The sequence below is a fragment of the Cydia amplana genome, chromosome 12 (assembly GCF_948474715.1).
Source record: "Cydia amplana chromosome 12, ilCydAmpl1.1, whole genome shotgun sequence".
Classification (NCBI taxonomy): domain Eukaryota; kingdom Metazoa; phylum Arthropoda; class Insecta; order Lepidoptera; family Tortricidae; genus Cydia; species Cydia amplana.
Genome location: NC_086080.1, coordinates 1190483 through 1208936, shown reverse-complemented (window position 1 = coordinate 1208936; position 18454 = coordinate 1190483). Strand labels below are relative to the sequence as shown.

At 40.6% G+C, this 18454-nt stretch overlaps 2 protein-coding genes and 2 long non-coding RNA genes across 5 annotated transcripts in view; 3 read left to right on the top strand and 1 right to left on the bottom strand.

The window, feature by feature from the left end:
• The window catches only part of LOC134652838 (UDP-xylose and UDP-N-acetylglucosamine transporter), a 58555-nt gene extending 52948 nt beyond the window's left edge, over positions 1 to 5607 (top strand). The window contains exon 3 of the mRNA XM_063508027.1: positions 5572 to 5607. The gene's annotated coding sequence lies outside the window, so the exon portion shown is untranslated. The remainder of the gene's footprint in view (positions 1 to 5571) is intronic.
• The window catches only part of LOC134652870 (uncharacterized), a 330529-nt gene that overhangs the window by 50787 nt on the left and 261288 nt on the right, over positions 1 to 18454 (bottom strand). The window lies entirely within an intron of this gene.
• The window catches only part of LOC134652872 (uncharacterized), a 503949-nt gene that overhangs the window by 397950 nt on the left and 87545 nt on the right, over positions 1 to 18454 (top strand). The window lies entirely within an intron of this gene.
• Positions 1 to 18454, top strand: part of LOC134652853 (calmodulin-binding transcription activator 2) — a 159420-nt gene that overhangs the window by 68120 nt on the left and 72846 nt on the right. Inside the window, exon 3 of the mRNA XM_063508052.1 lies at positions 16150 to 16217. The gene's annotated coding sequence lies outside the window, so the exon portion shown is untranslated. The remainder of the gene's footprint in view (positions 1 to 16149; positions 16218 to 18454) is intronic.

The following is an 18454-nucleotide window of genomic DNA, read 5'->3' as shown; positions in this document are numbered from 1 at the left end:
TGTCACCTGTGATAGCTAGACAGTTGAAATTTTCACAGATGATGTATTTCTGTTGCCGCTATAACGAAAAATACTAAAAACAGACTAAAATAAATATTTAAGTCGAGCTCCCATATAACAAACGTGATTTATTTGCCGTTTTTGCGTAATGGTACATAACCCTCCGTGCGCGAGTCCGAATCGCACTTCGCCGGTTATTTTCATGTTGCTTAGAAATTGTTTGAACACAACCCACAATGGTCATGTTATGTATTTATACCATCCTCTATGTAAGTTTTTTACTGATACGTGATTAAAATCCGTTGCGGTGTAATTCTTAATCAATATAAAGCTTACATTTATTCCGTAGAAATGAAGCCATTGTACAATCCACTTTACACCATCAAGTCGTTGAACAAAAACACTTCGCGCCTCCGCGATAACAGCCCGCGTTCCGGTGAAAAAGTTGGACGTCGGTTTTTCATGGCGGTTTGGATGTTGTGGTGTGAAATGTTTGTGTTTGATTCATTATTATTTATTTAACATTTATTGTACAGCACCAGAAAGTACAAATGGCGGACTTAATGTCTTAAGGCATTCTCTACCAGTCGACCATTGGAATAAAACAGAAACTTACAATTGGTGCGGAAAAGAAACTCCTAGAGATAAAAGTCACTTAAGGCCACTATAAACATCTAATTGATATGAAAATACTTATTATTTGAAAACATACAACTGTGTAGTCGCAGTTCCATATTTTGTAAGCTCTCAAACTCATTTCCTTTTTTAAATAAAATAGGACCAAACGAGTAAATAGTCGAGCTTGAAAACGATTAACTTGCCAATGGACGCTTACAATTCTATACTTATACATGCGTGTTACTTTACTAACCCTTTTAAAATTATGTAGGTACCTACACTATTTTCAAGGACCCTTGTAGTTAAAAGGAGAACACAGGTGGGTTATACACAAGTTTAGGTTCTTTGTCATTCCTTTTCCTAGAAGTTTAGTTAAAAGCATCGGTGAAATATGTATATGCTCACAATTTTGGTATAGTACTAAACTACTTAGGGTCTAGTTAAAGGCGCGGAGCGGATTGAAACATGTCCATTATGTATGAAATTTTATAACTAACCCGTCGAACGCCTTGTCCCGTATACGTCACAGACAATATGTACAATTTCAAGCTTTTTAATTCAGTAGTAAATTTTTGACACGGGCGTTCGAAAGGTTAACTCTTTGCAACTGTTTTTCTGCATGGTGTATATTTCAGGTCCATCTCCATCTTCTATGAAACAACATTAATTGCGGTGAAAGTTTGACTTCTCAAGCCTTTGTTCCCTAACGACCGGATGGGCTAATTAGGGTACGGTTTATATAAAGTTAGATTGAAAACGGGATTGGGTTTAAAGTGTAGTAGTTTGGGTTGTTTATCACACGCTGTAGTTAACGCATAAAACGTATGTTTAGAGGATAGGTACTTGTACTTACCCTAAAATCTTTGGCAAGGGTACTTACCATTTCGTACTCTCGCGTTCGAAAATACGTACTGAATTAAAAAGCTATTGAACGATGTGTAATAAGTTTTATAGGGTTATTTAAGTTAGTTTTAAGTTTATTTTATATGATTATATGAACTTTTTTCAATTAATATAAATATCTGTTAAAATACCTTCAATGACAGAGTGTCAGTGGCAGATCTCAAATAACTACAAAACTTTGGAGCAGCTTACCAGATACATCGAATTACTAAATTCCCATAGCCATCGTTTTAGAAAAATAATTGTGACATACGAACGGACAGACATACATAAGTACAGACAGACCGAATTTAACCCTTAATCAAATAACGGGAAATTATTTCCCACTTCGTCCTAATTTACGAAATATTTTTTATCTTTTTAATGGCAGCACTCAGCGATACCAACCATACAGATTTAAAATCTTAGTAACATTTTGAATTTGAAAAATGGCAACACTTTTCTAATGGCCACCATTTGTAACCATATGTCAAAGTCAATGTCAGTTGTCGTGATTTTTTTTGCAATAACAACAATTTTTTTGGTGTTTTGAGCTTAAGTGCGTAAAAAAATCTGGTAAGTGCATACACTGAATACTATCATAAACTAGACTTATCTTCCCTGTGTTTTGCTTGAAAATAATTGTGATAACGATATGAATTAGCAAAGATTTTAAGGTTTTAGTAAGTGGGAAATTATTTCCCATTTATTTTAATTATTTAATTATTTCCTGAACTTCCGATTTACAAAAAAATTTACAGGTTTTATCAAGTGGGAGATTATTTCCCAGTGTTTGTTCTACACCTAAATTTTAATTTGTTTCCATATATAAAAATATATGCCCGTTTGTCTGTTACACAAAAAGATATGAGTCTTCTTTTTTCTTTTATTTATTTCTTTGATTTTTGAAGTTAACGTTAAAAAATCATACTTGAATTCCAAGCAAAGCCGGGGGGAGCTACTAACTAGTAAAAAGTTCGTAACCGTATCGGACAATGGGAAACTATTTCCCACTTATTCAAAATTTTGCTATTCCATAACGGATAACGGGAAATTATTTCCCACCGCAAAACCCCCCTTTCCCCCCACTTAAATTTTTTAATATATTTTTTCGTAATTTACGCACCCAAATTACCTAAAAACCATTCTTAGTTTTCAAAACTCTCATAAAAAGTGTTCCGTTTGATTAAGGGTTAAGGTTTCCGATACTTATAACAATGAAAGCACCTAAAACCTAAACAAACTAGCTATCGCCGTAAGCTCCCTTTTTACTCGACATCACACTTGATTCATAGGTCAATTCGAACGTCGATCTGATAAATTATCATGCATTTCGCTCGTATATATCCGTACATGTATTGGCGCGGGCGAGACGCAAGATAACTAAACATGATTCAAATATCATTCTGGTGTCAGTGTACTTTCAAATTGGCCTGTCAGTTGGCTCTTTCGTCATTAATAAATTGGCTAGAATCAGCCCCTACCGGAAATTAAAGCCTTGTTGACTCCTTGCCCAATAAAACCAACGGAATAGTGGTTATTTTCAGAACGATAGCGAATTTCCTCGGCTAAAAATAGTCTAATTTTTAGGCTAGGTAATAAAAATTACTAGGTAATAAGGTAGGTACATAACTCTCTTCAAAATATTAATAGAAATCTCTAAAGACTGACGCCACCGTACGCCATTCTTTTGTTAGAATCTCTTGTTTTTTTCTCAATTTCGGTCTTAATTAAGTTGACGTTCTGTATTTATAATAATACAAGTACAAGAGGCAAACGAGCAGAAGATTTGGCCTGATGGTAAGCAATTACCGTCAGCTATGGACACCTGACACACCAAAGCAAAAAAAAAACTAAGACTGCAAGTTAAAATGGTTTAAATCTGTAACTAGCACCATAGAGAAAAAAATACATAGAGTGCTCACACCATACATCAGTTTTGGTACCAAAAAGACTATTATTTTCTCAGTCGACATCTAGCAATTCTAGCATCGAGTAGCGGAATATTATCAGTACTGCTACTTGACAATACATGATGCACCGACCGACCCAAAAGTTTAATGCTCAACAATTTTCAGCTAATAATATAACCGGATTAGCCGGAACTCCATTTTCAATTCCTTCTGCTTTAATATTAGTTGTAAATTGTTGTTCAATACAATTTTCGTGAGTCACGACTCACGAAACATCTATCTAGTATCAAATAGCGGTACTGCATAATTTCGCTAATCGATGCTAGTTGTCGACTACGAGAATAATAGTCTTTTTGGTGATGTACGAAGTGAGCACTCTAATCTTACTATATTTCTCTATCCTCTAAAATCAGTGTTGTGTGTGTGTGTGTACTTATAGTCTTTATTGTCTGGCATTAGTTTGTTTTCTAGCACTTTAGGCACCGTGTTTAGCACTTAGCCCAGTACTTACTCATTAGGACCGAAACTCCGCCGCAATGAGCCTAAGATTTAGCTCCTCATTATCTCAAACTAACTTAGTTTCGGCGTTTAAGCGGCGGTTTAACTAGGAGATTAACCTGCTTTTGGTTTTCAGGTTAAATGGGTTATCTTAGATAACCACCATTCCACTAACCCGGGGTTAACCGGTTAAACCTGGAGTTACCAGTACAATTTGACACTGGATTAACGGTTTAATAGGTTAACTAGTGGGATGGTCCAAGTGGGCATTAGTGTTTTAGATTAGAGTAATCGACACAACCTATAATGACTTTTACTGACTGACCGACCGACGACTATTATTGTCACACGTTATCATATATTTTGACGATTATGTTCAACAGTATTTATCTTATACCTTTAAACGAGCAATTCTTATGTTTATTTATTTATTTATATATATATATATATTTCGGGGATCTCGGAAACGGCTCTAACGATATCGATGAAATTTGCTATATGGGGGTTTTCAGGGGCGAAAATCGATCTAGCTAGGTCTTGTCTCTGGGAAAACACACATTTTTGAGTTTTTTATATGTTTTCCCAGTAAATCTCGGTCGCCCAGAACCCGTACCATGAGTCATTGACAGTGTCAAAAGTGACATATACGCTATCGAGAACGTAATTTACTTTGTATACATCTCGCTTGCACTAATATGCTAGTACGAGCGAGATGCATAGAAAGTAAATTACGTTCTCGATGACGTTTATGTCAGTGCCAAACTGATGGTAGTGGTTAGGATAGGTAAATAACGTGTTCCAAATGTTTTCGTCAAATTGGTAGTATTGTATTTCTTTACTCAAGTAGCACATATTATAAAGTATAGACATTACGTTTAAAATGCTACGATTCTAACAGCACTAACTGAGTTGTATAGTAGGTACCTAATACCTATTACCTAAATACTAACTGTACCAGACCAGCTATACACGCTTAAAGGTGACTGGTGACGTCGATTGTCTTAAGTGCTGCCTAATATTTGAGGTCTATGTATTATAGAAGGTACAGGGTACTTAATATTCTAATAATATTCAGCATTTAATATGTCGTTACTCTAACCAATAAAGCTGCATCTACACCGACCATAACTTAGTTCAAATCGTAAAATTCGTAAACATAACGCATGTGCATACCGAGCGTAAAATAAAAACGGCGGATGACGTCATCAATATTTTATACGTCATCACTTTGGTGTAAAACAGAAAATTTGATGCGCCCATAAAAATCACCTCTTATGGCATCGTTTTAGTAAAAAGGGTTTTTATTTGTGTTTGAGTGTGTATTGACAGGCGTTTCTGATCTTGAAGGTATACATGATAATGATAATAGTCATAGCCCGGTTTTTTGGGGGCAACAAAGCTACCAGTGCTAGTGATTAAAAATTAATTGACTGAGGTGTTATCGATATTGATAGAAAGCAGTTTCTAAATAAGAACAACAAAATGTAACTGGGTTAATCAACTTTTTCTTGTCACACGTTGCTATGGTTACGGTCTCCTGAGTCACTCTTAAAATTCTAGGTCTTTCGTATTTAAATTAACCAAATTTGCATTTTATGGTAGTTTAATTTTAAGGTCTTACCTTTCCATAATGGGACTGGTACTGGTACTGGTACTGTAGGGCTAAGATGGCCGGCTCTTTATCATTTGTCACCATGGCTGTCACGTTCTAACAAATATGTAAGTGCGAAAGTGACGTATAGCATGACAAGTGATAAAAATGCGGCCATGATACGCTGCCTGAGCATGTTAGTAGAACATGGTACAGCAGTTCTTCCAACAATCTATGCTACTATTGTCTCCTCGCTGATGGGACAGAATAACAACAAGAAATAGTTGATTTTAAACGGTTTGTTTACATAGCAAGTTCCATTAGAATGACACTTTACCTATTGCGCTGACTGCCCTAAAATTAAATACGTGCCAATTTAAAAAGTCTGTCTTATTTGCAATTGCGCTTCAAGCAGCCATTCCGATAACTAAAAACCATTAGAACGAAAAGCTAAAAGGAACCTAATACTCGTAAATACGCCTAAAAAGCAAAGGATATTTTAATAAACGAAATTAAGGAGTGCTCATTAGAATTTTCGCTCTCGGCGTTCAGTTTCGCAATAAACGATAAGGGGTAGGATACATTAATGACGTTACGGCGTTTAGGGCACTGTGATTTGTAGGTATTGCACAATGGGCATTAAATTATTTGGCAGGTTTTGAGAACACAAACGCTGCAGCCACCATGGTTACAGACGACCAGCAGAAAAGACGTCATCTGATCAACTCAGGGGTAAAAAAAAAAGAAAAAAAATCCGGCCAAATGCGAGTCGGACTCGCGTTCCAAGGGTTCCGTACATTAAGTCCGACTCGCGCTTGACTGCATATATAATAGGTTTTCCTGACATCTATAGGTAACGAACTATTTTGTTTATTTTTTTCAAAATTTTAGACCCAGTAGTTTCGGAGATAAAGCCCCCACCCTTTATCTGATCGGACAGACAGACAGACGAACGAGTTATCCTATAAGGGTTCCGTTTTTTTCCTTTTGAGGTACGGAACCCTAATAACGCAAATCGTCACGTCAATAAATTTCTCTCTAAAATCGCTATCGCTCATCAACCAGTCCGCAGCCCAAAGAATGCCTCGGGGGCGAAAGGACCAAAGAGTTCATTCCAACTTTTATTACCGCCTGTCATGTACTAATGACGTCATAAGGACGGGGACAACATTCAGCAATTAGCGTCGCGACTGAACGGACATGTTAATATAAAACGGCGTTTGGGACGTCAATTAAATTGATAAAATATATCATTCGAACATTAAAACTTGATATTTACGTCTCACTTTGATATACATTCACAGTTAAGAGCCCATCAACGTGCACACTAGCGCCACTGCAAAATAATCGTGCTGCAAAAGATATTTAAAAATGGGGGCCGCTACGTACTGTATCTTGTAGTAAAGTACCTTTTGAATACATCAAACTAGTTTCTATGTTGCTGGATTCGTCAATCTATGCGTCCAATGTTAAAACGGCCGTTTTTGGTTTTGAGTTCATAGATTGACGAATCCAGCAACATAGAAGCTAGTTTGATGTATTCAAAATGTAACTAAAACCTACTTTAATACAAGATACAGTACCTACGTAGCGGCCCCCTTTTTTAAATATCTTTCGTTAAATTTAAATAATTACGATTATTTAGCAGTGGCGCTAGTGTGCACGTTGATGGGCTCTTAACGTAAATCGCAACGTAAAATGCTACAATATTTAAACCCTTTAAAGGATGACTCACGTTAGACCGAAGCTCCGGCACTTCGTTTTCTACGGAAAGAATCACGTGATCACGGTCATCTGTCATATAATAGTAGTTTAAGTTACTGCTACATAATGAATGGTATTAAAACTCGAGTGTGGGTTTATGAAACGAACGAAGTGAGTTTCATAATACCTAGAATCACACGAGTGTTTTAATGCTTAATTATGTACAGTTACATACACTGCTTTATCTACACATATTATAAACATTCTATAATATATTCACAACCTCATATTACAGTAAAGTAGACATTGGGGCACTTTGTTCTCAGGCGGAACTCGCGGATATGAGGTGGCGTCTCCGAAATATCTTTATCGCACATTTTTCGCGAAACTTTTGCTATCATATTGGACCCGGAAACATACATATTAAGTCCCTTAACAAATTGTGACTACTTCGTAATGCCACGTAGGCCTGAGATTATTCCCGCCCATATATCTCGCGGGCGTGAGGTCCCGATGTGTTTATAAATTTAAAGCAGGCTTGTTATGTGCGGAAAAACCGTACGTGTTTATAGGGGCACGGATTTGACACACTAGATGGGGTACGAATGCTAAGTAAACGTTTGTGCTACTATTAATAATGTAAAAAGGTACCGTTAAGCCACAATTTGGTCCATAATCGAATATCATGATGATATCATGAGACATACTAACTTAAAGTTAATTTCACTAAAGTTCGAATCGGGCCGAATGTAAAAAAGCGGCCAAGTGCGAGTCGGACTCGCCCATGAAGGGTTCCGTATTTAGGCGATTTATGACGTATTAAAAAAAAACTACTTGCTAGATCTCGTTCAAACCAATTTTCGGTGGAAGTTTACATGGTAATGTACATCATATATTTTTTTTAGTTTTATCATTCTCTTATTTTAGAAGTTAGGGGGGGGGGGACACACATTTTACCACTTTGGAAGTGTCTCTCGCGCAAACTATTCAGTTTAGAAAAAAATGATATTAGTATAGGGTGCCTACCGGGCGCTTAAATAATAAGTCCGTTGTAGACACACTATGTATAATTTAACAGTTTAAGTACAGTTACAAGCATGAAGAAAGCACAGGCACAAGAGATAGGAAACACAGATTACAGTCAGAAGAAAGGAACACGAAAGAAAGCGAAATAACATAAAAAAATAGGCGTAAGCACTGCACTCGCGTACAAAGCGGATCGGTAGCAAAAGGGACATGCATTCGCCGTCGCGGACGAGATCGCACTGCCGGAGCGGCGCGAGCGCCGGCCGCTGTATAGTCCAAACCGGTCACGTGGTATGTTGTGCAGGTTGTGTTATTCCAAACTGCTCGCGCAGCGAGGTCAGTTAACCGACTGCGGTGGGGATGTTTATGCGTTGTAAGTTGCATTATAAATATTATGCTGTGTGCAGTGATCGCCACACTACTCCCCCGCCGAGACCGTTGCTTGCTACGGTCGATAGTAATCTGGAAAGCGCACTGATCGACCGCAGCGCGTCTTCCTGGTGGTAGCAGGCTCCACAGGGGCCGGTGTAGCAGTGGTTGGAGTCTGGATTGGGCTGGAACCTTTGGAGTCATCATCTCTGGTCATGTATGCCGGTTTGAGTCGATCTATTGTTACCGTATTCTCTTTACCTCTAAGGTCGATCTTGAAGGTCTTGTCTCCTCGCTGCAGCACCTTATATGGACCTGTGTATGGGGATTCTAAGGATCTCTTGGCAGGTCCCTGACGCAGGAATACGTAGTCTGCAGTACTCAGGTCTTTTGGTACGTAGAATGCCTTCTGAACGTGCCGAGATCCTGGTACTGGTTTCAAACTCGAGATGTGGTTCCGTAGTCTGGATGCAAAATCAGCGTAGTCCACTGTGATGTCCGACGTAGGTGTGAAGAACTCACCGGGCAGGCGCAGGGGCTCCCCATATACAAGCTCGGCTGCTGAAGACTTCACGTCATCTTTCCAGGCGCTGCGGATGCCCAGCAGCACCAGTGGTAGTACCTCGGTCCAGTGAGTATTGGTGTGGCACATTATGGCCGCCTTAAGCTGGCGGTGCAGGCGCTCCACGATACCATTGCAGGCCGGATGGTACGAAGTGGTCGGGCGATGCTCGGCACCCAGGATAGCTGACAGGGCACGGAACAGTTCAGATTGGAACTGCGCGCCCCTGTCCGTGGTGATCTTCTGAGGGCAGCCGAACCGGGCCACCCAACCCGCGACAAAGGCGCGGGCGCAGGTCTCTGCCGTGATGTCAGGCAAAGGGTATGCCTCAGGCCAACGAGTGAAGCGATCGATGAGCGTGAGGCAGTACCTGTAACCAGAAGAGTATGGTAATGGCCCTACGATGTCCATGTGGACATGGGAAAATCTTTCAGAAGGAGTAGGGAAAGGAGATATGGGAGAGGTGGTATGGCGCGAGATTTTGTTTCTCTGGCAATCTGCGCATTCTCTCGCCCACTGGCGGCAATCTCTTTTGATTCCTGGCCAAACGAATCTTTGTGTCAACAACCTGGCAGTAGCTTTGACACCTGGATGGCTCAGATTGTGCATAGCGTTGAACACTGGTCGTCGGAAAGAATCAGTGATATATGGTCTTGCACTTTCTGTCGAGACGTCACAATAGAGCTGTGCATGAGCGCCAGGTAGCTGAATTTTCTTTAAATTGAGTCCTGACCCATTTTGTAGAAGGTCCTTCAATTCAAGGTCATCATCCTGCGCTCGTGATAAGGCTTCGTAATCTATGGGCCCATTGATCTCCTCAACTCTGGAAAGCGCGTCTGCTACCACGTTGTCTTTCCCGGCTACGTAGCGAACGTCAGTACTAAATTGGGAGATGAAATCAAAATAGCGAAACTGCCTGGGGGAACAGTTCTCTGTCGTACGGACTATACTTTTTCTGTGACGGCTTGAGGTGACGAGAGAAGAATGCGAGAGGTTCCCATGATCCTTGTGACGCGCGTTGCTGCAGCACGCCTCCGATCGAGACATCCGAGGCATCAGTGAAGATGGCCAGCTCGACATCTGTCTGTGGATGAGCTAGAATGGCAGCCTTGGACAAACCTTCTTTGCATGCTGCGAACGCCTCTAACATCTCAGGCGTCATCTCGATTTCTTGGGTCGGCTTCTTCTTCGGCCCACTCAGAACGACGTTCAGCTTTGTTTGCAGCGCTGAAGCACCTGGAACGAACCTTCGATAGAAGTTAATCATCCCGAGAAATCTACGGAGCTCTTTCACGTTTTTGGGGACAGGGTAATCCAAAACCGCCTGAACCTTGGACTGGAGTGGCCGGATGCCTCCTGCAGACACTTCATGGCCAAGGAAGGTGATCGATGACACACCAAACTCGCACTTTGCAGCGTTAATGAGGATTCCATAGTCTGACAGCCGCTGAAACAGCTGACGTAGATGTTCCTGATGCTCCTCCTCGTTTGCAGAAAAGATCAGGATGTCGTCAAGGTATCCGTAACAATAGTCCATGCCTCTAAGTGCCTCGTCAATAAATCGTTGAAACGTTTGTGCAGCGTTTCGTAGGCCAAACGTCATGTATGGAAACGAGAACAATCCGAACGGCGTTATTATGGACGTCTTGGGAATGTCAGGAGGGTAGACCGGAATCTGGTTGTATGCTTTCACCAGGTCAACCTTGGAGAACACCTTGCTGCCAGCCAGTTGTTGAGTGAAGTCCTGGATGTGCCGTACTGGGTACTTATCTGGGATGGTGCGTGCATTCAAGGCACGGTAATCACCGCATGGCCGCCAACCGTCATTCTTTTTAGGAGCTAAATGAAGCGGAGACGACCACGGACTCTCAGACCTTACTGCAGTACCATTCTGAAGCATGGCCTCAAACTCTTTCTGAGCGATCTTGAGACGGTCGGGAGGGAGGCGACGAGGTCTGCTTGACACGGGTGGTCCAGGCGTGGTACGTATATGATGCACAGTATTATGCTTGGGCACTGTAGGCGTACCTGCTGGGCGGGTGATGTCTGGGTATTGACGCAGAATATCTAGGTACCTGGATTCTCCAGCAGTCACCTTTACTGATGATATGGCCATTATGGTCTCTGGTGCTGGCTGAGCGGGGGCCTTCACGGTGAGCGTAGTATAGTTGTCGATTAGGCGCTGGTTTCTGCAATCAACCAAAATATCAAAATGGTACAGAAAGTCAACCCCTATGATCGGCTTAGAAACATCGGCGACCACAAAGCTCCAGCTGAACACCCGGCGCAGTCCTAAATTGAGTTCTAGTTGAATCGAGCCGTACGTGGGTATTATAGTGCTATTTGCTGCAAATAACTCGTAGTTTGTCTTCTTACGCGGTCCTCTAAGAGCTGCGCGCGGGAACACGCACAAATCTGATCCCGTGTCAACTAGGAACATTACCTTAGAGTTTTTGTCCACTACGAAGAGGCGGCTCGGCTTCGATTGGCAGTCGCTAGCCGCTACTTCCGGCTGCCGTCGAAGTTTTCCGAACCCGGATAGTTGCAAGGCCTGGTATACCGCGTCGACTTATCACCAAATCTATTGTGGTACCAGCACACCGATGGATCTCTGCTCTTTGAGGCTGACCGGTCCCTGCGCCGGCCCGTAGATGGCGTACGACTCCTACCACGGTAACTATTTCGCGAACCGGATCTCGATGAGTGCGCTTGGCTTCCAAAATCAGCTTTTAATGACGCTACTTCTCTTGCCAGATTCGCCATCTGCTTTGCCATCTCCATGGCGTAAGGATCTCCGCCTATAGCACATACCTGGGGCGTTTGAGGTGCAATATCATGTACTTTGTCCGCTAAATCGGCCAATTCCTCTAATGTGGCACTTGATTGGGAGGCTATTAACGTTTGTAAGCCACTAGGTAAGCGACTAGACCACACAGTTTTCAAAAAGTCGTCCGTTACAGCTTTACCCGCCAACGTTCTCAAATGTCTCAAAAACTGTGACGGTTTTCTTTCACCCAGCTCTTCGTGCTTCATTAGTTGTAAGACCCGTTTTTCTTGCGACGCCGATAATCTAGATATAAGCTCGGTTTTTAATTTCGTATATCTATTGAGTGCTGGAGGATTTGTTATTATATCTTTAACTTCCAATACGTATTGGTGTTCCAATTGCGACACAATGTAATTATATTTCGTGGATTCGTTCGTTATTCCCGATACCTCGAACTGCGCCTCCATTTGTTTAAACCATAAAGCGGGCTCCGCGGGCCAAAATGGCGGTGCGCGCACGGACACTTTAAACACGGAACCGTTAGAGTCCACGTCATCCGGTTGCGTCCGGGAACCACCAGCCCCGTCGGCACTTTTGTCCTTTTTCTTATCGTCGCCGCACATGCCGTTAACTTCACTTGCGTATATTATAGTTCAAAAAATCGGAGGTCACCAGTATAGGGTGCCTACCGGGCGTTTAAATAATAAGTCCGTTGTAGACACACTATGTATAATTTAACAGTTTAAGTACAGTTACAAGCATGAAGAAAGCACAGGCACAAGAGATAGGAAACACAGATTACAGTCAGAAGAAAGGAACACGAAAGAAAGCGAAATAACATAAAAAAATAGGCGTAAGCACTGCACTCGCGTACAAAGCGGATCGGTAGCAAAAGGGACATGCATTCGCCGTCGCGGACGAGATCGCAATGCCGGAGCGGCGCGAGCGCCGGCCGCTGTATAGTCCAAACCGGTCACGTGGTATGTTGTGCAGGTTGTGTTATTCCAAACTGCTCGCGCAGCGAGGTCAGTTAACCGACTGCGGTGGGGATGTTTATGCGTTGTAAGTTGCATTATAAATATTATGCTGTGTGCAGTGATCGCCACATTAGAAACCTCAATATCATTTTTGAAGACCTATCCATAGATATCCCACACGTATGGGTTTGATGAAAAAAAAATTTTTGAGTTTCAGTTCGAAGTATGGGGAACCCCAAAAATTAATCGTTTTTTTTCTATTTTTGTGTGAAAATCTTAATGCGGTTCACAGAATACATCTACTTACCAAGTTTCAACAGTATAGTTCTTATAGTTTCGGAGAAAAGTGGCTGTGACATACGGACGGACAGACAGACGGACAGACAGACGGACAGACAGACAGACAGACAGACATGACGAATCTATAAGGGTTCCGTTTTTTGCCATTTGGCTACGGAACCCTAAAAACTGCGTAAGAACAGTCGGTTTTAAAGTTTCATTTACATTTTTATTGCGTCTACATAAATACTTGTATTAATTCTGGAATTCCGTACCGGTTGACATCGGATTTCTGTACCGGTATTGAGAACCGTCCGATATTGGATGCCCTAGTTCTATATACGTCTGTAGAGGCAGTCGTTAATAAAGCGGGATCTACAGGAGGTAGTCTGTGCCTAGGGATTAAGACGTGGCAACTGTGATACGTGAATAATTGGTGGAGTTGACTTATGCTCCCGGCGGGAATGGTATGTAAATCTTTACACTCTTAATAGAGTTATCAGTAAAACCAAATATGTTTCTTCTATACGGCTACCATCAGTTTGGCACTAAACGCCGTCGAGGACGTATTTTACTTTCTATACATCTCGCTCGTACTCGCATATTAGTGCAAACGAGATGTATAGAAAGTAAATTACGTTCTCCATAGCGTATGTGTCAGTTTTGACACTGTCAGTGACTCATGGTACGGGCTCTGGACTAGAGTTTAGTAGTTTTATAGTACGCGGAGTGGATTGCAAATTGAGCGGTTCTATGTGAGTCTGCTGAAGTAGTAAATAAAGCGGGATCTACAGGAGGTAGTCTGTGCCTGGGGTTTAAGACGTGGCAACTGTGATACGTGAATAATTGGTGGAGTTGACTTATGCTCCCGACGGGAATAGTATGTAAATCGTTATACTCTTAACTGTAACACCAACATGTTTCTGCTTACTGAAATTTTATTTGTCATATTTTTAAATACGAATGCTCACATAAGAGCCCGTACCATGAGTCACTGACAGTGTCATTTACAAAACTGACATTTACGCTATCGAGAACGTAATTTACTTTCTATACATCTCGTTTGCACAAATATGCGAGTACGAGCGAGATGTATAGAAAGTAAATTACGTTCTCGACGGCGTTTAGTGCCAAACTGATGGTAGCCGTAAAGAGATAATCGTGAATAAGTAGGTTAATTTTGCATACATTGTTCTTTATTACCTTACCATAAACTAAAGGACGCTACCGAAGAACTTCGTACGTTAACCTGCCTATTACTTTCTCTGTCGCACGCGCATAATTATATTGGTGTCCCGGACGCACAGTATCGTTCATCGTCGGCATCATGATATTTTATGATTAAGATATTGCCTTAGCTCGCAATTCATTTCGCACACACCAATCAGCGAGAGCGATCGCCAAGGTATCATCATCTTCCTCGCGTTGTCCCGGCATTTTGCCACGGCTCATGGGAGCCTGGAGCCCGCTTGGCAACTAATCCCAGTACCTAATTGGCGTGGACACTAGTTTTTACGAAAGCGACTGCCATCTGACCTTCCAACCCAGAGGGTAAACTAGGCCCGTATTGGGATTAGTCCGGTTTCCTCACGATGTTTCACCGAAAAGCGACTGGTAAATATCAAATGATATTTCGAACATAAGTTCCGAAAAACTCATTGGTCTGAGCCGGGGTTCGAACCCGCGACCTCCGGATTGCAAGTCGCACGCTCTTACCGCTAGACCACCAGCTCTTCCGCGATCGCCAAGGTATATTCAAGAAAAAAAGAAAATTAAAAAAGAAAAAAATCAAAGTTAAAATATCAAAAAAAAATACTACGTAACAGAGAAACCAGTTGAATAAACTCCTTAGCAAAAAAAATATCTAAGTCATAAGATTGTCGCTAAGCTAAAACATTGAAAAATCTACAAACATTATTCGCGGCATGTCGTAACAGTTACTTTAAAAATATCGTATTTCATGATAAACATTTCGCAACTTACGACATTTCGTGCATAACCGATGTTTTCTCACGGCCCTCGTTACTTTAAAATGGCGTATGTCTGTACTAGCTACAGGACAGTTATGACCTTTTGTGTTAAAGTAAATGTTTTGTGACGCTCGGGGTTGATAAATCACTCTGCGATTTGAGAGCTGAATATTAACGATGTAGGCATACTTTTACAGAAAATAAACTTAAATAAAATGAAATTGGGTTGTCTTTTTGACGACCCTGCCTATGAGGCCGATGGTCTTGGGTTTGAATCCCGGTAAGGGCATTCATTTGTGTGATGAAACAGATATTTGTTGGTTTTCTATGTATTTAAGCATTTATATATATCGTTGTTTGAGTAAATACCCATAACACAAGTTTTCTTGAGGTTAATACTGTGGGGCTTAGTCAACTTGTGTAAAAATGTCGTAGCTATAATATTTATTTATTTATTTTATGGATATTCCCTTACGTTGCTCGTTTTGAATGCATTCAATGTAATTGCTACTGAAACTAAAGTATGAAAGTTGAGTTTAGATAATCCAGTTGACCTGACCAGTTTTACTGACGATAGTTAATTTAAGATGAGGTTACCGTTTTTGCAAAACCACTTAATTTTTTTAAAAGATAGGGTTTTCTATTCCTCGACTTTTTTCTTTTTTTCGCAAATAAAAAATCGTGAGTTCATAGTGTTCAAACCTCGATTGCGCCTAATTCAGCAAAAAAATTCCCCTAGAAAAACAGAGAGTGTAAAATAATGTACTTATCTTGTAAGATTTTCCAAGATTTTTTTTCTAATTTTTCTAAGACAATTTTGATCCGCAGAATTATATCAAAATGAGATAAAATTTACATCAATTTCTAAATTCAAATCGGTCCTTAGTCTTTCTAAAAAGTGGAAGCGTTGAACCAATAAAAAAATGCGGCCTGTTCTTGCCATCTGATTTTAGACTCTACAACTTTGTGCTTAAGGTTGATTGTTTGTTACAGGAAATTGCTGCAATCCTCATCAGTTTCGACAAGCATTCCGAATGGCAGTCGAAGGAAGTCAAAATACGGTGAGTGACGTCATCACGTTAATGACTATAATTTATGTTAGATATGAGACTATTAGGTACATTGATAGATTTGATGTAATCACATGTGATACGACCACAGTAATGTGAAAACCTGTGATAACTCGGGGCACATTCTAGGGATTTGATATCGATAAAAAAGACGTCGATATACAATAATACATGTGCTCATTGAAAATTCTCGATTACTATAAAAAGGTTCGATAAATGAAGATGGAGTAATGTTTAAGAAATAATAAGTAGGTAACGATATAAAATGATTAGAATAAAACATTTAGTGCCAATGTGAAAATACTGACCTGGTTTAAAAATAAAATAAATTCTTCGAAAAAATACGTTCTTAGAATTTAAGAAGCAAGTACGTATACAAAGCGATTTTGTTTAAATATTTATTTTGTAGAACACTAGCGACCCGCCCCGTTTTCGCACGGGTTAACAAATTATACATACCTAAACCGCATCGAAATCCGTTGCGTAGTTTTGCAGATCTAAGCATACATACAGACAGACAAACAGACAGCGGGAAGCGACTTTGTTTTATACTATGTAGTGATTTAGATGTTGACAGTAACATCGATAAGGTCCACCGAAGTTGCTGGTTAAACAACACATTACAAAACCTGGGATAACTCGGGGCACTTATACTGAAGTGGTGTAGCAAAATATTTTATCGACAATTAAATATAATATATTTAAATAATATAATATATTTAATTGTCGATAAAATATTTTGCTACATCACTTCAGTATAAGTGCCCCGAGTTATCCCAGGTTTTGGAATGTGTTGTTCAACCAGCAACTTCGGTGGACCTTATGACTTTTGTAATAAGGTTTACGAGCCGTCGCACTATTAGTGTGGTCGACGGTCGGTACAGTCAAATAATTTAATTTTCGAGCAATTTCGTATCTGTGTGTGACAATCAATATAAAAGTCGCTAGAGACCACATACTATTGTCACAGGGCGGACACGCCATACATCAAAAACCATTTGCGTTTATATGTGTGCACGGCACGTCTGTACATGCGTCATTGTGTATATGTGTGGGTAGGTCGCAGTACTGAGAGCACGTCAGAAGTCCGCCAGATTCATGCCGTGGGTTGGTCGCGGAGCGAGGTATAATGCAAGTCGGGGCGGGGCGGTGCGTGGCCGTTCTGTATGATTAACTATTACTTATTCTGTGCTATTGTCACTCTGACAAAATCCAAAGTGGGTAGGAAATTAAATTCTTTGACTATATGTACAGCCCGGTTTTCTGAGGACAAAAACGTACCAGTGCTAATAATTAACCCCTGGAGCGCCCCAAAATTACCGTAGTATGGAACTCCTATACTAGTTACTAGCACACGTGTCTTGTTAGGGCGCTCCACGCGTTTCAAGTGTTATCGATATCGATAGCAAGCAATACCTATGCGATATATTATCCATCTAATGCTGGCTGTACCACGCATTAAATCACGTCGACACATTAGCATGGCGGATGACTTAATTCACTAATCGTCGATCCAAGCAATTATAAAACGTGATAACTACCCTTTCACACTACTGCACTTACGCCCTTTAAAAATGCGCTAATCGCCATGATTTTAGCGGCAGTCGAAAACGACTTAAGCGCCTTTATAATTACATGTAGTTACACCATTTTCAATGTTTTAGGAATAGTCGTGAGTAAAAGTACAAGGTCTTAAGCGGCACGGTTTCGGAAACCGTTTTATTTCTCAAACCGTTTTCGGTCATTCACTCGGGAACGAAAAGGATTTCTTCTTCGGTTACCGGTCAAAGAACTATTCTATTGTCGTCTTTTGATTTTGCAGAGAGAAATGAATCGGTTAAAATGAAAAAAAAAACTGAAACAAGATACTAATGCATATAACGAGATTTATCTTTCAACGGCCTGAGTTTAACTGTTATTATGTCGTTCCCGCGAAACAAGTGTTGTCTCTTCTTACCGGTAAGGGGCGAAAACGAAATTTAATAGTTCGCGTGCCATCATTTAACCAGTATTCAAATAAACGCAATAATATAACGGTTATGAAACGGTATTAACAAATATTTCAATACCGGTTCCAAGCCGTTAACGCGTTAGGACGTTTTAGTTTGAATCGTGTATGGGTATTAATGTGCTCTATTTGACGCGTAGTAAGTGGATAGGTATTGATTTAGTGTTGATAGTCGCATTAAGTTTAATTAGAATGGTTAATGATAATGAGTTACATTACA